We start from the raw sequence: 26,015 nt of genomic DNA, 5'->3' as shown, positions 1-26,015 counted from the left end.
CGGAATTGGACATAAATCTTAAGAGTCTGTATCCCTGTTCTTTAGAATGGAAGCACATACTCATTTTAGTTGTGTCAGCATGAACTCATAGCTGACTCTGCATTGGGTTTCTGCAGCTGTAAATCTCCTTGGAAGAGATTGTTTCTTTCCTCCTACGAGTGACTGGTGGATTTGAACCACCAGGAAGGCATGACCTTGAGATTAACAGTGCCACTCTCTGTTGATTAGGCCATCAGAGCTCCTTTAGGATAAAGTACTTGGCCGTATTTTCCTTTCTGTTTTTCCCAAAGAAAAATGTGTGATTCTCAAATCTTTCATTTAAAAGAAAGTTATGACTCCTTAAACTACTATAAGAATAGACTTTTTAAGAGTAGTATTGTTCTAAGAAGATTTTTTAAGTGAACTGATTTACACAATGTGATTGTTGTTGTTATATGCTGTTGAGTCACCTGTGACTCATAGCGACCCTATGTACAACAGCCCTAAACCCTGCTCTGTCCTGTGCCAACTTCACTGTCTCCTACACACCCACCCTTATTACCCCAGTCACTGAATCAATCCACCTCATAAAGAGTCTTCCTCTCTTGCACTGTTCCTCAACCCTCCAAAGCATGACATACTTCTCCAAGGACTGGTCACTCCTTGCAACATGTCCAAAGTATATGTCAGATGAAGCCTCAGAATCCTTGCCTACAAGGAGCAACCTGGTTTAACCCTCTCCAGGATGAATCTGTTCATTTTCTTAGCAGTCCATAGTATATTCAATACTCTTCTCCAATACCACAACTCAAAGGCATCAATTCTCCTTCTGTCCTCCCTAGTCATTGTCTGGCTGTCTGGTGCATAGCATAGTAAATAAATTTGGGAGCACTAAGGTTTCTTTTATTATTATTATTATTATTATTATTATTTTTGTGTGCGTGTACCGTCAAATCAGATCTGACTGGTACAGGAGGAGATTGTCCCTCCTTCCCCAGCAGAGCATCTGGTGGATTTGAACCATTCGCCTCTGGAATTGTAGTTGCAGCTCCTTGTCACTAGGCCACCAGAGCTCCCCTGGGAGCACTAAGGTTTTGTGGCAAGGAGTCATGCTTTCAGCCCCAAGGCAGGTAGTTTGAATCTATGAACTGTACCACAGGAGAAAGTTGGACAATCTTTCCTGTGACTCACAAACCCTAGGAATTCACTGGAGGGTCAGTCATGAGTCACTTACAACTTGAAAGCACATGGCAACAGCAATAATTAAAATTGGGAACAATAAGTTATAGTGCAATTGAGTGTCATAAGACAAACTTCTGTTTGTGATTATTTTAAAAAAATAAATCACAAACATAAAATTTAGAGAAACTGCATCATTTTGTTCAAATAGGGTGACCAAGTCAAAACTCAAGAGGAAGAAAAACATGTTTGTAATGAGAATTTTAAGAACAATGAGGGTGGCTTATGAGGAGGAAATGGGAGATCAGAGTAAGAATTTGGTGTCAAAGCCTTTTATGTTTATGGCTCTGAGACACACACTTGAAAACACTTCACCTTCATCTTTGCCTCTGATTGAAAAATGGAATTGGGTCACACTTCACATGTAAAAATGAACTCTTTGAGTTCCCAGCCTGAATCTTCCCGAGAGGGAATATGTCACTGGATTCAGGCAAATGAAATAGTTACAGTTGAGCAGAACTAATTCTTAAAGATATTCATCCTTTTGCTTTGTTTTAGCATCTCACTGCTCTAGTGCAATATTCAGGGTCTCTTCTAAGATCCATTTTGGTGTGTTTGGGTTTTGGGGTGTTTTTTTTTCTTTTCTCCTCTTTCTTTGTAGTGTCTGTTTGCACCCTTCATAGATGGTATCTCACTACTTGCCTGATTTAAAATTGGGGGAAATGTGCATCAGAGTTGTAGCACTGAGCAAATTATTCGAGAAGCTGGACTCTATGAAGACGAACGTGACATCAGGATCAGGGGAAGACTCACCAATACCTTACTTTATGCAGATGACACAACCTTGCTCGCTGAAAGTAAGGTAGACTTGAAGCACTTGCTATAGAAGATTGGAGAATACAGTCTTCAGTATGGATTGCATTTCAACGTCAAGAAAACAAAATTTCTTGCCTCTGGACCAATTGGCAACATCATGATGAATGGAGAAATGGTTGAAACAATCAACAACTTTATCTTATTTGGATCCACAGTCAATATCCTTGGTACCAGCACTCAAGAGATCAGGAGATGTATTATTGCACTGGGAAAGCCTGTAGTCAGGAATGTCTCTGAATTATTGAGGAACAGTAATGTCAAGTTGAGAATGAAGACATGCCTGATTCAGGCCATGGGCTTTTCGGTTACTAGTTGACCAGTGAATAACGGTGACAAATGAAGAATTGATCCCGTAGACTGCCAAAAGACCAAACATGTTTTGGAGAAGGTGCAGCCAGAGTGCTCCTGGGGTGCAAACGCGAGAAAGCTTTGCTTCACAAACTTTGGACGTGTTGCTAGTAGAGGCTGTTCCTCAGAGAGGGACATCAAGAGAGGAAGACTTTCAACTCAATGGATTGACACATTGACTGTAACAAAGGGCTCGAGTATGTCAGAGTCTGCGAGGGTGGCACAGGGTAGGTCCGTTGTTCATAAGGTCACTGTAGGTCATACGCATCTGAACAGCACCAAGCGACAACAGCAATCCTGAAAAAAGGTCAAGTGCATTTCAGAAAGAGAGCTACAGGATGTGAGGTGCTGGGGCATTGCCTCCCAGGGCTTTTGAAGCTGCACGGAGCCAGTCACAGCAAAACTCAGCAATGAGTTCACGTTAGGATCCAGTTTGGGTGGACAATGTGATTAACATCTCTGTGGAACAGGCTGTCACTCCATTTCTCAGAATTTCCCATTGCTCAACAATCCAGATACGTTTAGACAGAGTGCCCCCAACCCCCATCCATTGCAGTCTAGATCTCTAACACCTTTGACTGGCCTGCAACTTTTTAAGGGCACATGCGCACGCACACACTAATAATAATAATAATAATAATAATTATTCTGTTTCTAGGCCTTTGTGCTTTTTCTCTCATTCTAACCTCAAATTGTGATGTTCTTTGCCATGGACTGCTCATATCTTCTTTATAAAAATCCATTTAGTCTTCCTTGCTCATCAGACATAACTCTTCATCCCCCCCCCAAAATCTATTTGTGTGTACTCTTTGCTTCATTACCATATATTGCATGTACCTATGTTGCCTTTCTCATCCAGTTACTAATAGTATAAAGCTATACTTAGCTTTGTTAAAGGGTCATGTATGCTAAAAAAGAGGAACAACATCATTGAGATGCACTGATTTAGTGGCTCAAACAATGGATTTCATTATGGTAACAAAAGTGAGCACACTGTGGGATCAGCCAGTGCTCTGTTGAATTATATATAGGATTGCTATGAGTAAGGCTGGTCCAATGGCTTCCAGCAGCAAGTGTGTTAGCAACTAGGATCCATGAGAAGGTTAGCACTATGCAATGGAGAAGTTCAGACCTGCCATGTCTTGTCATTTTTCTTTTTACTCAGTTGTGACCACTGTGTCTATCCCTTATCTTAAGAAAGTCCCTACCCTGAGTAATTTCTTTATTGAGGTATAAATCCTTCCTTCCACTGCGGTCATCTCACAGAATCCAACTTCCAGGATCATCCCAACGATACCCCATAGGACATGTGGAGGAGTCTTCACATTCCTTTGCAAAAGATAGTCCATGGGGAGCTGTAACTGTTTACCAAAGGTCTTGTCCCTCTAGTGATTCAAATCCACCAGTGACTTCATGGGAGAAATATGTCCATTTCTTCTTGTACAGTGATGAATAGTCTTGAAAACTCAATGGAATTCAGTTGTGAATTGGCTCAACCTCCGTAGAAATGAGAAAAAGAGAGAGATTAGAGAATTATGATTTTTTTTAAGGATAGAAGGAGCTTTTAAGTGATCTCCAGTATGCTCATCTGACAGGAAATCAAGTAAGGGAAGATGAGATGTCTTGTTACAGATGCAATCAAGACGATGACCAAAGTCTTACTAGGTTTTCTTTTCAGTCCCACTGAACTGTGCTAACCGTGGATGATTGAATCTTAAGTCATCAGTCATCATAAATCTGATAGTAAATGAGTCTAAAAATAAATAAGAAATCACTCAATACCTCTGTTTTTAAAGTTCTTTGAATATTACTCCTGTTGAAAATGGATCCATGTAGAAATAAGGATTAGGATTCTAAATAAATAGTAGAAACAAACATGACAGATAGCATGACTTTGAAAGGAGAGCAAACTATCATGTCCTGAGGAAACTGCGTTGAGGAGAATGACCTTCGAAGAGAATGACAGATGCACACAATGAATATAACTCTCCACCAAGGTTATGTCAATGAGTGGAAATAAAGAACTTCACTCAAAATAAAAATTAAATATGAATAATGGTAGATATGCAAAAAGAGCTTGAGCTGTTTTTAAGTTCAACCTGCTAAAGAGAACAGCAAATACATTTAGTTCTTGATCTGTGTTGCCATAACTATCAGCAAGCTAACGGAAATGAACAATAGAAATGGCAGAGTACGGTTGTGAGCGCTGAATCATCGTGATTCTTGGCATCTACTGAATAACAGATAATCTGGTTTTTTCAAACAGAATGAGAAATTAAAAGCAAATTTATTCCTTGCTCATAGAACTTGTTGTGTCTCATATTGTAAATATAAAGCTTAGTTTAGTCATATTCAAACTATTACATTTGATATATGAATGTTCTTTTATGTAATAAATGTACAGATTTTTTTGTCCTAATAATAGATAGGAATAGCAAGAGATTAAATAAAAGTGAAAAAATGTGTGAAGCCTAGATACAGACATTTAACCCAAGCTTTTATTATTTAAAAAAAATGTATTTTGTTTTCAATAAATTTCTTTAAGATTTATCTTGTTTATATTGTACTAGATCCATCTGCATTTGTGCCACTTCTGATAAGATTTCTGATTCTGTTATTATCCCTCCAAAGAACATTCTTTTGAAAAAGTACGAGAATGAAACAACAAAATGCATTCATAAATATACAGCAAAAGGGGGAAAAATTACCCTGTTATTGGTTCAATTCTGCCTCACAGTGACCCTGCAGGATGGGGTGCAGTGAGCCTGGTACGTTCCCAAGGATGTCAGTCTTAATCCAAACAGCCTGTCTTATCCTTCTCCCACTAGCAGCTAGTGGTTCACACTATCCATCTTTTTAGCAACAGAGCATTTTAACATTGGCACCACAGGGGTTTACTAATTTAAAAAACATATGCTAAAGGAAAAGGTGAATAAAAGAAGAATTAGAAGAGTAGGAGCAAACCAGCCATTTATGGAATTAAAATCATTAGGATGTTCTTGTTTTTGTTTTTTAATGGCTAAGAGACTAGAATTTCTGCAAACAGTGCCTTGGGCTCAAATCGAGCCTACCTAATTTTGAAAACACAGTTTACATCTTGCCTGTTCATTTGCATGCTGTCTTTCTACCAGGCATTTTCTTTTGTTGTCTTGTTGCTTTCCTGTGTGTGGTCTTTTTTAAGGTGACTTTCTAGTGACCGTCCAGAAACTCTACAATAGCTTGGGTGTAAAAGACAACTTTATTATGGTTAGGTTTGGGTTATGGTTAAGTCAAACATAAAGTCTTACTGGAATAGATTTTAAATAGGAGGCCAAATACAATCAACTCACAGCCAATGGCCAGTAAACATTGCACTCAAATTCTCAAACCTCTGCAGAGACCCTCAGGCCTAGTTTTAATTGTTTTTGGTCAAACATACTTCTAAGTGGTACAGCACTGGTTTGTCCATCTTCTGTACAGAGGTGACTCATGGTTGCTGTGATGCTAAACACTGTGACACTAAGGTGTCAAATGTGATAATGTTTACCTATGGTGGACAGTGTTTGGTGGAACTCCCAGATTCAGACAAGCTTGGAAGCAGGAGTGACATCCACTTCTGAAACAGATTGCCTTCAGAAATTCAATGAACTTGTAGAAACGATGAAAGTTATACAGGTGTTCAGGTCTTTTGTTCATAGGGTCGCTATGAGTCGTCTACGATTCAACAGTACTTAACAATAACAACAACAGGATAGATTTGCTTACTTGATTGAGGCGCTCTCCCACATGTCCGAAAATGACAAATAGTCATAGTTTAGAGGAAGAATGTAACACTGAGGAATGTGAGGTCTATCAGAAATAGTAAATAATTGCTTACTTTTTTTTTTTAAATCACCAAGGACCTGTGTTAGTACAAAGCATAGAAAATTATTTGAGTCTATAAAGAATATCTGTAATCTGGGCAGATTACACTGGAGGATAATATTTTACTAGCTTTTGTTATCTGAATTCTTCTATGCCAATTTTTCATCCCAACAAAGGGGGGAACAAACTAAAATGATATACTTAATTTCTAGGCTGAAAAAGACCAAGGAAGAGTCATTCAGTGTTTATAAGCTAAAATTACATAACGACAATGTGTGAAGATTCACTTTGGTTCTTCTGTAAAAATGCTTTTTTTCTGGCTAGTGTTGTCTATGGGAAATGCTTCATCCTTCTTACAAGGACAGCTCATTCAGTGCTTTAGAGTTCAGTTTCTTTGTTTTCTCAGAATTCAGGAACAAATGAACTGTATATTTATTAGTCTGGGGGTCTAATGGTTGTGAGACCACCAAAATGTACACAGTTCAAATTCACCAACTCTCCTGAAGGGGGAAGATGTGAAATCTCTTCCTGTGCGATTAACTGCCTCTGAAAACCTGCTGGAGGACCAGCTTTGGATCAGTTCTGACTCAACAAGTGCTTAGATCAATTCTTACTCCACAGGTACACAACAACAATATAAATTAATTGGGTATTACTCTTGCAGTTTGCAAGATATTTTCTAAATCTAATTTACTGATACCTTGTAGAAGCAGGAAGATATTTTATGCTCTCAATTAATGAATGTCAAAGACTTTTCACAGTTCACTACAACTTACAAGACCCCCACCTTCAGTTCTACCCACTCATGCACAGGGCCTTAGAAAATGGAATTCGGAACTGTGGTTTAGATCTTAGGGGTTGGTTTTCCTATTCAGTGGAAATGGATTGTTATCACTGATTTCAGCAGACATACACATAAGCAAACAACAGAGGCCAACTGACCATGTTCTGCCGTCTCTCACTCAAGAGAAGAAATAGATTCTCATTGTCCTGAAAAAGATCACCAAGGGATCAATCACACCATGAAGCCAGATTTCCAAATATTGTTATTCTAAATGAGGAATAATTTATAGACTGTGTGTCTTAAGTAGTCGAGCTGTTCACCCATTAGCTCCTGGAATTGGTTGTTTTATAAAGGAGCTGAAGGAGAGTGGTTTATTGGCTATACAGTCAAGAATAACCATGTTCAGTTGTGGAAATGAACATGACCATTGATATGAGTTAAACAAAACGCAGGCAGACTTGTCTACAACTTAGAATCTACAGCAACAAAACCTTACCTTAAGAAGACATTGGAGAGTCAGAGACGGTCAAGTTGTATTATTGCTTGTGATTAATTATAGAAGTCACTTAAAAAAAAAAGAAGAAGAAAAAGTCGCTTCTTGGGCAGCTCTGTTGAATTAGTTTCAGTACATGAGCTCACTTGGACATCTCTAGGGAGACCTCCAAATCTGTCAAAGTAGAACTTTCAAGAAGCTGGAAATACCAATGTTCTATCAAGTGACTCTAGGAGCTTAGTCCTTTGTGTGGTGAAGCTAACTCCAAGGCCACACTTCTCAGGAGATTTGCATCCTTTAGCTGCACAGAAGGAGAAGGATGGGTGGCATCCTCCCATCCAATTTGCCTCCTTGGAAACCAGCTGGAGGGTCACTGCTGAGCCTGAACCCACTCAACAGGAATGGGAGAGAGATACAAGTAGCTAGCAAGGTCAAGGCCAAAGATGATCGAACTCATTTCATTAAAGGAGTCTGCTGTATGATAAACCCAATTCTGATGTGAATTAAAAGAATAGGTTATTTATGTGTCTGTCACAGGAAAGCATATGAAATCAATTTGCTATGTAAAGGACAAAACTTTTAGTCCTCTACAGGCTAATAAAACTAATTTTGAGGTGATCTTTTCTCTTTCTTTTTACATTAGGCAGCAATTACTTGCATTTCTCTCAGAACTAATTACTTCTATTTCTTTGAGAAATAAATCTACAAAGTTAACTTAAAACTCTGTAAATCTGTACCAAGTTGACAGTAAAGAACAGGTTACTCAAAGTTATGATCTCCAAGATGATGAAGTAATGCCTTCTGAGGCCTCTTACACTATGCTTCAATATAGCCCTCAAGAGGTACCCAGTTTTTTTGGGTGGGTTTGTTGTGGGGTTTTGTTTTTGTTTTTGTTTTTTTAAATCCATTTCTTAATGTTGAGTGGTTTTGTGGGGTCTTTTTTTTAATTGTTACGTGATTGTATGTGAAAATTTTTTTATGGTATTTTAAAACCACTTAGTTGTTGTGGTAAGAGAAGTCTTTAACTGGTCTTGAGTGTATTGGCAAATTTTGGTGAAAGGAGATTGGTTAGTATGTACGGAAGGTTTTAACCTTTTTCACCTTGGTCAGAATACTCGTAGTGCAGTGATGCACCGACTTTACGAACAACAGCTTTGAAGCTCAGTCATAATGCACGGTCCTCTTGACCTCTGGTGTGTTCCAGCCCGTGGTTAGGGTCACTGTGTCAGTTCATCTCATTGAGGATCGTCCTTCCTTTGTTGACCCTCTCCCTTCCCCAGTGGGAGCTTATTCCAGGAATAATCCCTCCCGAAATCACGCTTCCAAGGAGCACCTTGGCTGCACTCTCTTCAGAATAGATTTATTTGTTTGTTGTTCAATGTTCTTCTCCAACATCACAGTTCAAAAGTGTGAATCCTTCTTTGGTCCTCTTTATCCATTGTCTGATGTTCAAGTATTTGAAAATACCATAGAAATACTTTGGTTATCTAGTAAGCTTGAACCATAAAACCCAATTCATTGCCACCGTTGATGTGACTCATAGTGTAGAGAAGATGGAATTGTTTGTTTGTTAGTTTTAGATTTTCATTGACTTTTCAGTGACAACCGGAGAATTATACTACATTTATTCCCTGGCTTATAAATTCTCCGTTTGGAATGCCAGTCAGTGCCATCTCTCTATATAGTCTGCAAAGGTCCAACAGAAGGTCACACACATAGATTGTCTCAGTAAGTATTTATAGCCCTGCTTGCTTGTCAGTCAACTCTTACACCTCAATCCCACCCTCTCATACTGTGCTCCTGGACTGTAAGATTTTATTTAAAAAATGAAAAGGATCATTTACTATGGTAACATGACAGTAAATTTGAGAAGAGATTTGTTGTTTTTCATAGTGTGGTAAAATTGACCTTTTCTAAGCAGTATAGCTTGAGGGGAAGATATACTATGCCATGAATTTAACTTTTGTCTTAGTCTATCTCTGCCACATTAAAAAAAACAACAAAACACAACAACAACAACAAAAAAAACAAACACAGCAACAAACCATGGCAACTTGGACAGGACGCCTTAACTCTCTGAGTCTCATATTCCTTCATCTGCATTACGAGAACTGTAATCACCTTCACAGATGGGATGTTTTCAGGAAGCTCTGGAAGCCTGGTGGTGAGAAGCTGTGCTGCACAGAGGCACATGGTTTGAATCCAATAGATGCTCCATGGGAGAAGGATGAGCCATCACCTCCCGTGAGATTTACTGACTCTAAAAACCTCTGGAGGATCAGTTCTGGGTTGGTTGTGACTTGAAGGTAAACAACAACAATACATTGAATTAAAGGTGCTTCAGTAGCATAGTCTGTAGCATGTTGCAATTTATTAACAGGCTCTGAGTGTCTCAGTGTTTGAATCCATGAATGACTCTTTCTGACAAAGAAGGCCTGTCTTCACCCATTAAGATTTAGAGACAAATCAATGACTGTGAGTGAGTGAGTGAGTGAGCTAAGTACTTGGCACATATGAGGAATTTGATAAATGGCCAATACATTTATTAGTTGGTGTTCCTAAAGTCTGTGTGTGAAAGTGGGACAGCGAATAAGAGAGACCAAAGAATTGATGCCTTTGAATTGTGATGTTGAGTCTACCGCAGACTACCAACAAACACATCTGTGTTGGAAGAAGTTCAACCAGCGTGCTCCTTAGAAGCACGTATTGTGATTTATCTTTTTTTCTTACATACTTCCGGGCATGTTATTAGGAGGGCCCATCCTTGAAAGAGGATCTTATGCTTGGAAAGATGGTAAAAAGAAAGACCCTCAACAAGTAGATTGACGCAATGATTACAACACTAAGTTGAAGGATGGTGACTTCTTGAGGATGGCACAGGACGGAGCAAGGCTTCAATCTATTGTATATGAGGTTGCTTTGAGCCACAGCCAACTAGACAACACCTAATGATCGTACACCTAAACCACTTTGTGACTTAATTACAAGACGAGAAAGGCCATGCAGTGTGTGAATGTGGCAGGTGGTGGCATCCAGGACATAAGGTCACTATTTCTAGCACGTGACTTCTGCAGAGTCCCACTCAAAAGTTCCCAGATGAAAATATTTTGCTGTACTCAGACATCATGCGATAAACAAAATTGAGCTTAAGCATCATAAAATAATGCATCTTAAACATTAGCACATTTTTAAAGGTCAGTTAAAAATGGAGGGTTGTAATGAAATGACAACCCATAGTGCCTCAGTTATAGTCCTGTGTAAAGGGCCTGTCCTTAGAAAGCTCTTAGTAAAGAAAATCGATTAACTAGGAAAATCAGAGGGTCATTTTGAGGAGGCCACGATAAAAGTACCTTCTCCTCCAGGTCTTGCCTTTGTTTCTTCCCTCTACAGAAGCCAATTTCCAGCAAATCCTTCAAATTTTGAATGAACAATTCTGAAAAGCAAAATACTTATGTAGTCTGATTGTCAAAATTCCATAATTGCAGTATAGTTACCCTCTTAGTAGATTCTGAACTCTTCAAATTACACCTAGAGGTTGTTATGCAAGTTTATTAGTTTACTAGTTTCAATTTTACTTTTAATGACCCTCAAATTACAGAGACTATCATTTACAAGTAACCTCTCTTTAAAGCGTTGTGGTATCACCACTGTGAACATAACATCTGTCATTTTTCCTTCAGGATAATAGATCCATAGATCCTGTCTGTTCAAGATGAGGACAGCCCCCTCGTTGAAAACTATGATGTCTCTTGAACTTTTTTCCCCATCAATAAATATACAAAAATTACTTTGTTACTTCTTTTTCCAACTATAAAGCAATGCACCAGTAGAGTAACAAGCTATAGACACAATTCTTTCATCACTCCAAATGATGCACAAATACTATGACACTCACCACTCACAAGACAGAGAATGATCTTTAGATCAGCACCATTGGTTCAACAGTTATTTCTGCTGTGTAACAAATGCCCTAAAATGCAATCACTTTAAAAAAGTAAGTGTTATCTCACAGCTTCCAGGAGTCTTGGGCCAGCCCAGGTGAGCGCCATGGCTCAGGGTCTCTAACAAGCTCCAAGAAAAGTGTTAGTTGAGGCTGCAGTGATCTAAAGGAAACTCTGGCACCTTAGCGGTGAGGCATTGCATTTACCAAATCAAAGGCACATGATTTGAATCCACCAGCTGCTCTGTGAGAGAGAGATGGGTAATTCCCTCCCACGAAACTGACTGCTTCTGAATCCCTCTGGACCGACTATCAGTTGATTCTGACTAGACCCTAAGGAACAACAGCAGTTACATGAGGTTCTCTTTGGGGTATGCCCACTTTCGGGGTCCATCCCATGGATGGGACAGGCCATGGTTCGTGCTGGCTGGCGATGTGGACATCAGTCCCTTGTCCTATGAATTTCTCCTCTGAAGAGCTCACACCGTGCTGATGGCTTCCCTCAGTGGGAAGAAGCTAGGACAGGGAAGCCACAGCCTTTATGGATTCTCAGAAGTATGCCCCGTCAAGTTGCCCACAGTTTACTCAAGTTAAGTCACTAGGCCCAGCCCACACTCAAGGGGAGGGGGGGTTTCCACATAGACTCTCATAAGCTAGGAGAAAGAATTTCAGGTAGGGCTGGCTGTCTTCGAGGCTGCCCACCACTTTGGCCTCCGCTGGGAATGAGCTAAGGAGCCCATGTGTTGTTGTGTGTAATGCTTCAGGCTGCTAATCAAAAGATCAGAGGTTCAAATCTACCAACCACTCTAGGGGAGACATGAGCAATCTCCTTTCAGGTGTCCTCTGAAGGATTGCTGTGATCTATAATCTACTCTAAAGCAATGGGTTTGAGGAACGTGTTAGAAGTGTAGCTTCACAGAACTAGTGTATGGATGTAAATTTCCCCAAGATTCCTGGGATCTCTTCCTAGAGGTTCATGGTAGCTGCTGTTGGACTTGATTAGAAGAATTCAGATTGTTGCTGGACTGCCCTACATAAGTGCTGGCTCAGAAGGGTGACCACCGGCGTTAACTAAAGCACACTTGGCATGTAGACACTGAGAGCACGTGGAAGAACAATTAGCATTGTTTAGTGTAAGAAAACAGATTTACATCACAGACAATTAAGTATCAGTTTGACCTGGAGTATAAAGAAATCATATAGAAACAAACCCTGCTTTTTTTTTTCTTGGAGGACCGGAGTTTCAGCTCATCTACAGAAGCAAGGCAGATCTCATACATAAGCCTGGTGACAGGAATTGTGGCTAAGATTCAGGGAAGTCGCATGTGCCCCTTCCAAATAAACAGCTGTCACATTCTAATTTATCACAACAGCATCGCTCAGTCAGCTGTGCTGATGGAAGGGGTTCTGATGTGCAGTTTAACTAGTCTTTGGGGAAACTACTCTTCTATAAGGGATTGGAAATAAGAGTGAACTGTTGTTCAGTTTCACGCAAAAAATGGCACAGGCAGAAGGCAGACTGAGAGGAAAAGTTAGAATCCTTTGTTTCTCAATTAGAAATAAGCTTTGCTGCGAAGCTTGGAGCGGAGAGAAAGCACAGGGTCAGGAAAGCTTCGATGAAACAGCATTGCCTTGCAGTGGCAGCCAGTTCCTCTCCACAAGCATTCCAAACCCAAAGCAGTGGGTGGAAATGCTATGCACGCTGTCTTCTCAGCCTGCAAAGAGCCAGTCAGATCCTCTGGGGAAACAGTGAGAGGAATGCTGTGTAAATGCAGCTATTAATAAAGTGGACCAGAGTCTGAGGCTGGGTAGGCAGAAAATCGGTGATAATCAAATTGAGGACATAATGAAATTGGAGTAGTAGCAGATATGAGCTACTTTGGAGGTTGTGCAAGGAAATCATGGAAATAACCTGGGATGAATTGGTGGATAAGACAGTATCATAAGCAACTTTATGAGGACATTTAATACATTAAAAAGTAATAAGAATTGGGAGGGCTCTGGTGGCATGTTGTGCTATTAGAAGGCATCAAAGCTAGGCATCTCCTAGTGATGAATTCTAGCTTCAAAAGTCACAATATCCATGATGTAAATCCCAAGTATCCAGCAAATGGAAATGTAAAAAAAAAAAAAAAATAACAAGAATATGTGGTCACTGCACACGTGCTGGGCTTGGTGACTCTAGGTTGGTCAGAGCAGAACTCACTCCTCAGAATTGTCAGTGGCTCAGGGTTTTTTGGAAATTGGTTGACAGACCTAGGTACCCAGGTGGATTTGAAATGCTAACCTTTTCGTTAGTACCTGAGTGTTAACCTGTTTGTGCCATCTCAGGACTTAGAGACTATAAAACAAAGCTCACTGGCATCAAATCCATTCCAACACCCAGCTACTCTTCATCAGGTTTCTGAGACTGGGAATGACAGTCGGAGACTTCCAATCGGACTCTTGTAGAGCCACTGGGAGATTTGAACTGCTGGTGACATGCAGCCTTAGACATTTAAAATGTTTCATGCATATTTGGAAATAAATATGCTAAGAGAACTTGCTAGCATTAGACTCTCTTTTAACAAGTGCAAATATGAAAACGTGATGATTTCTAATTAGAAACAAAAGCTTGAGTAGGATGAACCTTTGTCCTTCATGTATGTGATTATGCAGTTCAAAGTAGTTTTTGCCCCTTTCCTTAATTAAACTTCTTACCCGTGGTGGACAGTGTTTGGTGGAGCTCCCAGTTTAAGGCAGGTTTAAAAGCAGGAGTGGCATCCACTTCCTAAACCACATGCCTCTGGAAACACTATGAACTCTGATAAATGATGATCATTCTAGAAAGTCTTCAGGTCTTTTGTTTGTAGGGTCACTATGAGTCATGCTCGATTTGACAGCAATCAACAACAACTTCAGATTCCTAGGAACCCTGGAGGCATAATGAGTTATGTGTCAGACTAGTAACCTAATGGTCAGAAGTTCCAACCCAACAGCCACTCAAGAAAAAAGATGGACAATGTCCTAATGGAAAGATTTACAACATCAGAAACCCTGTGGAGGGGCGCCATGGATCCGGATCAACTGACAGGGGTGGATGGTTGATTGAATTCACATTTCTATTTGCTAAACGTTTGGATTTACAGCATGGATATTGGGAATTTTAAAGCTAGAACGCATCACTAGGAAATGGTTCATTTTTATGTCTTCAGTGGTAGCTCATAAATAAAATAATAAAACTCAACAACGGAGGACTTTGTGAGAGACTTGAGTGTATGGTGTTGTGTAACTTTGCAGCATGACAAGATAGAGTGATATATCCCTATTTGGAAATAGGCTTAGAGACTCACAAGCCCAATTGAGTTCCTCTAAAGATGTAGTAAAGATGAAATACACGTTTGTTTTGAAGCAGGCACACATATAATTTTTATTTCTATCCAAATTATGAATGTAAAAGTTATTACTATCATATAATTTCTGGTAAGGAAATTAAAATGCACCTAGATCTCCAACGTCCAGCTTCAGTCATAAAGTCCTAACGGCTACACAGTTGATTCACGCAAAGCAGCAGGGTTGATGCCCTGTTTCTTCTCTGGTCTGCGTGGTTTTCTTTTAGCATCAATATTTTAGCAAGCGAATGATCACAGAAGCATAAAGGAGCAATGGCTGTAGCAGAATGGAGGGAAAGCTGAGACCATCCAATCTATAGGTCGTTTTTATCAAATCACATCTTAAATAAAACCTCAAAATGAGAGATGGTGAAAATGGCAGTTGGGTCCTCCAACTGGATGGTGGAGTAGAAATTAATCTTTGTTCTTGGAACTGTTTTGCCACCTCCATTAAATTCTATGGTTTACTAGTACTCGGAAAAAAGTCCTAGGATTTCTCTTATATCTTAAAAAAAGTGGAGGTACAATGTAGTAAGTTACTTGACCCAACTTTCTCAAAGCTAGTGACGGGGGTAGACCAGTGACTTCTCTCATTTGTTTTGTTGTTGTAGGCTGTCGAGTCAGCTCTAAGCCTTAGTATATCAACACCTGGCCCAATCCTCTACCATCCTCAGAACCTCGGCTGTGCCAATCACTAGGTCAGTCTATCCTTGAGTGTCTTCTTCTCTCTCCCTCTCTTTTCACCTTTCTAAGAGTGATATTCTTTTCCAGATCTGGTCCCTCCTAACATCATGACTGGAGTACAGAAGATATTCATTTAGCAATTTCCTCAATAAGTGAAAATCTGACCACATTCACTCTTGGAACCCATTGTGTCAACCTATACCCATTGTATTTACTCAGTATTAAATTCTGGGAGAAAACATGTTGTTAAGTGCCGTCGGGTTGCAGGCAACTCATAGCGACCCTATGAACGAAAGTCCCAGACACCTGTATAACTTTCATCCTTTCTCCAGGTTCATAGAGTTTCCAGAGGCAAGCTATTATGGAAGTGGATGCGACTTCTACTTCCAAGCTTGTTTTAATCAGGGAGCCTCACCAAACACTGTCCATCATGGGTAACCATTCTTGCGTTTGACTCATTGGTGACACAGTGTTTGGCTTCACAGCAACCAGGAGTTACCTTTGTACAGCAAGTGGATATACCAGGGTTACACGACCTAGAAGAATGTTTCACCAAAAACAATTAAAGGCAGGCCTGAAAAGATAGATCCAGAAAATATTTCTCTTTCAAAGTGTTCTCATTTTCAGCTCTATAATAGACTCGGTTCATCACTTGACAGGGAATTGTTTTATGCTGTAAATCTGAAGCATGAGAGACTCAGGTTAGGTAAGTAGAGGAACCACATGATAATGACTATAAGGGCTAGAGATGAAGCAGAGAGGACAAGAGGAGGGGACAGGCACACCTGTGTGGACTGGCCAGTCTCAAACCTCATGACCTGTTTGTCCTCTTTGTTCATTTCACCAGGTGTTTACAGAACACCTGTGCTGGGTTATCACCTCTGATCAAACAGAACAGTGTTTGAAATATGACTCACACCTTGAAGTCCACTTCCTTTAGAGATATTATCTCAGAATCTGTACATTTAAGATAAGAATAATTTGCGCCAACTTCCTCAGTGTTTGCAATTTCTGCGTGGGTAAAACCAGGAGTGCGTACTCGGAACGCTCCGGTATAAACAAGCTCTCTTGAATATATGCGCATTCTTTCCTCTCCTGTAACACGCTACTGATCCACAGCAAAACTCAGGAGACAGGTTACTAACAGATGGCCCACCAGAATCTAAGTTGATAATTCAGCTATTGGGTAAATGCTAACTTAGTGGGTGCCATGCATTCGTCTAGGTTTGGTCATAGGTTGGTGCCCAGAGGAAGCAAAATCTCTGAATTCTGTGGTGTAGACATGATTATGGGGAAGATGGAACGTAGTAAGTATAGAAATAATTGTTGCCAGCAGCTCTCAAGTCAGCCTCAAACCATCCAAACCGCGTAAACAAAGGAACAAAACACTGTCCCTTCTGATTCCATCCCCACAGGTCAACTGTGATACATGGAATTGTCACTTTTAGAAGCAGGTCGTCAGCCCTTTCTTTCCTTCTTCGGTCTTAGCCTGGACACTAGTTCAGCATCATAGACACCTTCACTGGCCAACTACAGTGGCACCTGTTCAAGAAGAGGTTCATTGGTTGACAATCAAATGATTACAGGATGATGAGTGGTCCCACTGGATGAGCAATGTCCCCCAGAAAGAAGCAAGATTATTCCAACTAGCCATAATGTTAGAATGTAAACAGACACGTGGAAATACAGCAAACACAAGGCTAGAAGCATGGATATCATGATCAATGAAGCAAGAGCTCGCCACATTAGAAGGGACATTTAAACTCAGATGGTGAGGAGTCTCTAGTGACCCTAATATCCACGCAGTCCTCATTAACTCTTATTAGAGGAGAGCAGATCTAGGGAAAATCTGTTGTCTCCTCTGTGTGTGTGTAAGTTTTCAAATCATACTTTTTATTTCTTTTTTAAATTTTAATTTTTTTTTTAATTTTAATGAAAGTTTACAGAGACTTAGGGTTTCCAGTCTTTCATTGTTGTATTTTTCTCCCTACTCACCCTCTCCCCACCCCCCAATTCACCTTGAGAAGAAAGAAAAACTCTTTCATTGTTATGCAATCCCTACCCCACAAGTCCACTCCACTGTGCAGCATTCACTGTCTTAAGGGAAGGCCAGACTTTGTGAAGACGGAAATGAGTAACAGGAGGAAGGGCGGGGTGGCTGCTGGAGACAGAAGCAGTATTGTGAGTTAGGTCCTTGGTGGATAGCTCATCCCATGACACTCATCAGTACTGTAACCACCCCTGAGTTCAAGGAGAAAGCGTGAGGCAGCCAGGCCAGCAGAGGAAGTGCACACTCAGCATTGATCTTGGGCACTGATCCTGATGGACCTGCAGCTGTGTGAACCAGCCGGCCCCACATTCCCACAGGAGAAAGCTGTTTACCCAAGTCACCAGGAGGACGCAGGCTTGAGACCACTGAATCTATAATCACTACCAGCCAAATCAGTGTTTGATAAACTGACTTGCTTTCATCATTTCTCCCAAAAGTAAGTCAACGCCCTGTGTTTTGCCTTCAGTAGAAAAAGATTTTTTGTTTCAATGAATCATTTCAGGGACAAATGAAGCTTTGTTTACTTAGTATGTCTACACTCCTTCAATTCTTAGTGCTCAGTAAAGGTGCATATATTTCATTTGACACAGCCACTGTATAATTCAGACCAAAATTACTGAATAGAAAATTGATTCAAAGCATGTTCTGACTTGGAGTTACATAACTGCTGAAAACATGTACTGTTAGTGCCCTCCAAGCTTTTACAAGTCCTACAATTATGACTGTTCATAAAAATCTTACAATGCTTAGTGCATATCTAACATAATAAAGTGTGAGGACTTTCAGCTTAGTTTAAAAAGGCTGAAAGACACTGGCATCACTGTTGTTCAGTACCATCAAGTCAATTATGGCCTGGCTACCCTGTGAACAACAGATCTGAACTCGCCCTAGCCTGTGCCATTGACATCATGTTTGATATACTTAAGCCTATCTATTAGTATAATCCCTGTGTCAGTTCACCTTGTTGAAAGTCTTCCTCTCTTTCCCTGACCCTCCATTTTTCCAGGCATGGTGTCTTTTTCCAAGGATTGGCCCCTCCTAGCAACGTAGTCAAGATATTTCATACAAAGTCTCGCCATCCTTCCTCCAAGGAGCACCCTCATTACCCTTTATCCAAGATGTATTGGTTCTTTTGGCTTTTCATGATATTTTCAGTTCTTTTCTCCAACACCGTACCCCGCAGCCTCATTCGCTGCCTAAATCTCTGATGCACAGCAAGTCATCAAAACAACCATGACTTGGTTCAGGTGCACCTTAGTCTTTAAGCTGGCATCGTTGCTCCTTAGCACCTTGGAGAATTCTCTGAGAACAGATTTTGCCAACGCAGCATGTCATTTGATTTCTTGATGGCTGGAACCGACAGTGCTGATTGTTGATCCAAGCAAGATGAAATTATTGAGGATTTCAATCTTTTTTCCCCTGTTCAGGTACTGTTGTTGTTGTTAGGTGCCACCGAGTCGAATGCAGCTCATGTTGCTCGACCAACAAATCTGAAAGCAATCCTACGTCATCCTCACCATCTCTGACATGTGTAAGCACATTGCTGCAGTCACCGTGTCACCCCAGCTCATTGAGGATCTTTCTTTCTTTCTTTTGTCAACTGTTCTCCTTTTCAAGCATCATATCCTTTTCCAATGAACTGTGTCTCCTAATAATATGCCCAAAGTATGTAAGCAAAGCTTGGCCACCCTTGCCCCCAAGAACCGCTCTGGGTGCACCTTTTTCAAGACATATCTGTTTGTTCTTTTGGGATGGTCAGTACTCTGGTCCAACAGCACAACTTAAAGGTGTCAGTTCTTCTTCCATCATTCCTTGTCCAGTTCTGAAATACACAGCAAGTGAGTACAAAGACTGAGAAATAAATGCATAGTCTTTGAAATCCTTTAAGTCCTTGAAATCAGGCACATGGTTGTCTTCAAACTGGCGTCCTAGCCCCTCAGTACTTTGGAGAAGTCCTTGGCAGCAGACTTTCCTGGTGCAGTACATTTTCAGATTTCTTGACTGAGGTTGTTCTTTACTATGGATGTTTTATTATGGATCCAAGTAAGATGAAATTGTTGGCAATTTCAGCCTTTTCTCATCTATCATGATGTTGCCTATCAGCCAGTGAGGATTTTTGTCTTCTTGATCTTGACACAGAACCCATATTGAGGCTTTAGTCTTTGCTCTTCTGCAGCAAGGGCTTCAAGTCCCCCTCACTTTCAGCAAACAAGGTTGTGTCATTTGCGTAACAGAAGTTTTTTGATAAATCTTCCTCCTATCCAGGCGAGTCTTCCTCCTATCCTTACGTCACGTTCTTCAGAGTCCAGCTTCGCAAATTATTTGTTCAGCATACTGACTGAATAGATATGGAGAAAGGATAGAGCCCTTATGCACACGTGTCTTGACTATAAACCATGCGATCTATAAACCCTCGATCTATTCAAGTACTGTTGTTGTTGTTGTTGTTGTTGTTGTTGTTAAGTGCCGTTGAGTTGCCTGCCACTCATAGCGACCCTGTGTACAACAGCCCTAAACCTTGCTCTATCTTTTGCCAATCTTATTGTCTCTGACACACCTATCCCCATTATCCCAGTCACTGAATCAGTCAATCTCATCAAGGGTCTTTCTCTCCTGCACTGTCACCCCACCCTCCCAAATATGACATCATTCTTCAAGGACTGATCCCGCCTTGCACCATGTCCAAAGTTTGTCAGATGAAGCTTCAGAATCCTTGCCTCCAAGGAACAGCTTGGCTTCACTTTCTCCAGGATGAACTTGTTTGTTCCCCTAGCAGTCCATTCAGGTACTGTTAGATGCCATCAATTCTTCTCCACTCAAAGCAACTCTGTGTACAACAAACCACACAAAACACTGTCTAATCCTATGCTATCCTCATAGTTGTTGCAGTGACACCTTGTTTTAGCCACTGTGTCATTCTATCTTATTGAGGGTCTCTCTACAGAATCAACTGTGATCTTCATCTTCAGGGAATGTCTTTCCTGATAATTGGCTCTTCCCAAAGTATATGAGACCAAAATCTCACCATCTTCCATTCTCAGGAGCGTTCTGGCTGCTGCTTCTAGGACAGAATTGTGGGTTCTTTTGGCTGCATTTTCGGTATTCTTTGCCACAACCATAATTCACAGAACTAATATGTTTTTAATTTCATTTGTCCACCTTCCACATGCGTATGAGGAGATTGAGAATACTCTGGCTTGAGTAGGGTGCCCCTCGGTACTTTCAAGAAATACTTTGCAGTATATTTGCGCAATAAGGTACATAATTTTTTTAGTAATAGTGTAGTGTTTACATATATATGGGCCAATTGAAAATACCATGGCTTGGATCAGGTACACCTAAGTCTTCAAAGTGACTTCTTTGGTTTTTTAGCACTGTAAAGAAAAAAAAAATAAACTTAAACAACCCCTTTATTGCCATCAAGTCTGAACTGACTTGTAACTGACCGTTCATTGAGTTGTCCAGTTTTTCGAGGCTGTATATTGCACAGGAAGTGATTGTCCTCTCTTCTCCTATGGAGTCAATGGTGCGATTGCCTCACCAGAGCAGATCCAACCTTTCCTTAGCAACAGCTCTCTATGAACTAGGCCTCTGGAGCTCTCTTTTAGCCCTTGTTGTAGGTTGTTGTTTCCCCCCAACATGGTACTTCATCATTTGATTTCTTGACTGCTACTTCCATGAACATTGATTGCAGCACCAAATAAAAGATCATTCTGGACATTTCCAGTATGTGTCCATTTATCATGCTGTGGCTCATTTGTCCAATTATGAGGATTTTCACTTACTTTATGCTGAGGTGTAATGCACGCTGGGGCTGAAATGTTTGTCTTCATTGTTCTCAATGTGCAGTCAGGTCAACTACAGCTGATAGCCCAACCAACGCCAGGCCGGAAGCTTCCTATCTTGTGCCATTTGGACCATCTCTGATATGCTCAAGCCCATCATTACAGTCACTGGGTCAGTCCATCTTGTTTAGGGGCTTTCTCTCTTTTGCTGACCTTCTACCTTTCCATGTGTGACTTTTCTTTTTCTTCCCAAAGAATGAACCTTCCTGGTAACATGCGCAAAGGATATGAAATGACATTTCCTCATCTTTACCTCTGAGAAATACTCTGGTTGCGCTTCCTCATGATAGACTTACTTGCTATTTCGGCTGTCCATGGGATAGTCAAAGACATCCTTTCTCTGTTGTTGCCCAGTTCTCAGGTGCGTAGGAAGCACTGAAAAAGACTATGGCTTAGATCGGGCATATCTTAGCCTTCAAGGTGATATCATCATATTTAAGCACTTTGGAGAAATTTCTGACAGTGAATTTTCCCAGTGCAACATGTCTTTCGATTACTTGACTACTGTTACAGCAAGTGTTGGTTGTGGATCCAAGTAAAATGAAATAATTGACAAACTCAATATTTTTTTGCACCTAATATGATGTTTCTTATTGGTCCAGTGTTGAACATTTTTGATTCTTGTTGTTGAAATGAATCCATGTTGAAAGTTGTAGTATTTGATCTTCTTCAGTGCTTCGAATCCTTGGCACTTTCAGCAAGCGAGGTTATCAAGCGCATCCTCCATAAAGAAAGCACAAGTTCATTACAAATACAGGAGAGAAAGAAAAGACCTAAATGTGCATCAAAAGAAACTCTGAAACTTCCTGTCCTAGAACATAGAACCAAAGGGAGGAAATGCTGAAGTAAGTGAAATGAATAGAAGATTTCAAAGAGTAACTTGAGAAGACAAAGTAAATTATTATCATGACCTTGATCTTCACTGTTGTTGTTGTTAAGTACCATTGAGTCATAGGAGACTCAAGTTGTAGATGACTCATAGTGACCCTATGAACAAAAGTCCTCGACACTTGAGTGACTTCCATCCTTTCTCCAGGTTCATAGGGTTTCCAGAGGCAAGCTATTTACGGAATTGAGTGCCACTCCTGCTTTAGCAAGTATTTTATGTCTGTATTTCTTTGATTTAGCAAGATTGTGCCATCTCTATGTCACAGGTTTTTAGAGAGTTTTCCCTCCATTCTGCCACATTTTCACCCTGTATTAATAATCTTCTCATACTAGGGAGCTCTGGTTTATTCACCATTTAGATTAAGAGTGCCAAAAGGCTATAGCCATGCCACTGTAGCAAGTAGAAATATGTTGTTGTTATGTGTCATCGAATCTCCTACAATTCTTAATGACCCTATATGCTCTGAACTCTACTCTATGCTGACTTGTCTCACTGTCTCAAATACACTTACCCCCATTGCCCCAGTTACTGTGTCAATCTATCTCATCCAAGGTCTTCCTCTCCTGCAGTCTCCCTCCACCCTTCCAAACATGATGTCTTTCTTCATGGACTTGTCCTTCATGGTCACATGCTCAAATCCTTTCCTCCAGGGAGCAGCCTGGTTTCGCCCTCTCTAAGACAGATTTGCTTATTTTTTTTGGCTTTCCATGGTATGCTCAATACTCTTCTCCAGCACTACAACTCAAAATCATTTATCCTCCTTCTGTTATTCTTAGTCATGGTCCAGCTCTCTGATGACTAGCAAAGAGTTGTAAAGGCCATGGCCTGAATCAGGTGTACCTTGGTCTCCAAACTTACATCATTGGAGAAGTCTCTGACAGCAGATTTCCCCAGTACAATTTGTCTTTTGATTTCTTGACTGCTGGTACCAAGAGTGTTGATTGTGGAGCCAGGAAAGCTGAAATTGTTAACAGCCACAATTTCTTCTCCGTGTCTCATGGTGCTGCCAATTGGCCTGGTGGTTAGAATCTTTGTCTTCTTGATATGGAACTTCAATCCATATCGAAGACTACAGCCCTTAAACTTCTGCAGCAACCACTTCAGGTCCTCATCATTTCAGTGAACAAGTCTGTGTCATCTGCATAACACAGATTGTTGAAGAGTCTTCCTCCAATCCAGATGCAGTATTTCTCCTCATAAAGCCCAGGTTCTCGAATAATCTGCTCTACATAGACACTGAAAAAGTATGAAGATAGGACACATCCTTGATGTTCTCCTTTCCTGAAATTAAACCATACGGTGTTTCCTAGCTCTTTTCTGAGGACTGATTCCTGATCCAAGTATAGGTTTCCCATGAGCACAATCAAGTGTTCTGGAATTCCCATTCTTCTCAAAGTTGGCCACAGTTTGTTATGATCCACAAAGTTAAATGTAGACAGTCAAAAATACAGATCTAGACAGTAAAGAATTGAGTTATGAGCTACAATCTAGAAAGATTGTTAAAGAGTTTAAAAAGTCAGCAAAGTGGGTGAAGATCACAAGTTGATGGAAGAAGTAGGACTTGAAGAATGGGAGAATTTGGAGATGTGAAGAATACTCAGACTTGGGTATAGGTGGGAACATCTTCCTGAGAGAGGGTGGGGATATGAATAAAGTCAGCTGTAATTCATTTGGAGAAATGTTAGAACATGATCAGATTGAAATTGCATCACGACTACCATGGGCACACCATGTTCTATCAGCTAGAGATGCCTAACTGAGGAATTTTGTAAGACTTTGACTCATATTGATTTTTCTAATCTTCTCAGGACCTTTGGAAGACTTTGACTAATTGATTTTTCTAGTATTCTCAGGACCTAAGCAAATTATTGCTGATGTGTAAATGTTTATCTTATTACTTGGTGGTTCTGTGTGGATGAGTTTGAATACTATAAGTACTGGAAAGCATCTTTCCTCAACTCAAAGTTGTCTCTGGATGATAGAGATGACTCCACAGATGGAGGAACGTCTTAAGATTGGACTGTTCATGTATACTTCCTCATAATGAAGCAACTTAACTACTGTGCCATTTATTTTGGTGGTTTTACCAAGAGAAGATAAAGAAATATTCCAAGTCTCCAATATCATAGCAAATCTGAAGGTATATAATTGACCTTTATGCTTTTTATGTTTTTATTTTTAGTTCTATAAATACTAATCTTATCCTATTATCTTATCCTATTAGTTGCATCTTGATATTTGTTCATCATACTCAATCCAAAATTTGCCTTAATTCAATTATGAACTAATTTCTAACTAGAAAATGTTTTGTACTATAAATTCATGTTTTTAAGATAATAGACACCATTCTGGTCTATGGTAGTTCTAGGAACTCATAAATCCTATTTAACCCTGGATTCTAAAAAGATTATTGGCACAATCTGACTCCTTTAAGGAACTCTCGTGGTCTAGTTGGTAAGACATTGTGCTACAAACCCAAAGGCAGGTAGTTCAAATCCACAAGCTGTTCCTTCGGGAAAAGATAGGAAATCTCTTGTGCTAATTATAGTTTCTAAAAACCCACTTAAGGGTCAGCTCTGCATTGGTTCCAGCTCAACAGCAATGAGTTTTGGGTGTTGGGTTTCTTTTTTAACCCTTTCAGTCAACATGCCAATGAAGGGAAAGATCCTGTGTTCAATCCGTAACAAATGTGACTAAGACCTCTAGGGGCCAAACACGGCCATGTCTCCCATTCTGAGGGTTGGAATCTTCTTAGGGATCCCATCTGTTCAATTCCAAGATTAACTAGGGAAATTATGAGAGTTTTCACAACTCCTCTACTCTTCAGCTTGCAAGCTCTTGATATTAGCAGATGTTCACCTTCAACTGTTGGACCTACAGCTAAATTCCATTTTGTGCTTGTACTTAAAGATTTCCCAAAATAATTTAGAGCTAGCAGAAGGAATATATCTGGAAGATACTTAAGGATATTCTAGGATCTTCCTTAAGTTTTATCACCTCATTTTGACTACTGTGCCCTTGATATATCTGAAGCAAATAATCAGATCTACAGAAATATGTCTACACTTATAACTGGTGGCAGGCTAGTATAAAAGTACATTCTTAAACTCAGAGTGGTAAATGGACAAAGGAAACATTAGAGCAACTTTACGCTTTGTTCTGAAAAAGAAAAAAGGATTTTCATCATAATATCTGTTAACCTAGTAATAAAGCCCAAGTCTTTTAACTTTTCTGTAGATATCAGTCACATGTGTAGAAAAGAGACAAAAACAATCCTACCAGTATGGTAGCACTGTTAATAGAATTTCCCTAATAAATTTTGAGCTTCTGTAATATTTGTCATATGCATTATATTCTCACAGCATAGATAGTGGCTACTATAATAATGATGTTGATTCTTTCATTTCCTCTCCTTTACTCCTCATATTTCAGTATCCACACGCATGATTTGCCAAGTAAACATGGATAAACCATCCATCTGGCTTTCAGATTAATTTTGCGCAGCAAAAGGACTCCTTACACCTTCCTATAAACCAAACCAATTGTCTTCAAGTCCTGTTGTGTCAGAGTAGAGCTGTGTGGCAGACGGTTTTCCATGGTTATAGCTGTTGCTCTTAAATAATTCAAATCATCATCTTGGAGATGATATTGAAGTTTATTACTACATGTTAGTCTGAGCAAAGTGCTTGGAATAAGGTAAGACATCATTTCCAGGACACAGAACGCAGAGAACC

The 26,015-nt window shown here is 40.1% G+C and overlaps 1 protein-coding gene across 1 annotated transcript in view; it reads left to right on the top strand.

Moving 5' to 3' along the window:
- LURAP1L (leucine rich adaptor protein 1-like) overlaps nt 1–26,015 on the top strand; it is a 55,153-nt gene that overhangs the window by 28,022 nt on the left and 1,116 nt on the right. The gene's annotated exons all lie outside the window — the stretch shown is intronic.

This window comes from Elephantulus edwardii, unplaced genomic scaffold, assembly GCF_000299155.1.
Source record: "Elephantulus edwardii isolate Elephantulus edwardi_28Jun2011 unplaced genomic scaffold, EleEdw1.0 scaffold00014, whole genome shotgun sequence".
NCBI classification, from domain to species: Eukaryota; Metazoa; Chordata; class Mammalia; order Macroscelidea; family Macroscelididae; genus Elephantulus; species Elephantulus edwardii.
This window is presented reverse-complemented; position numbering and strand designations above follow the sequence as displayed.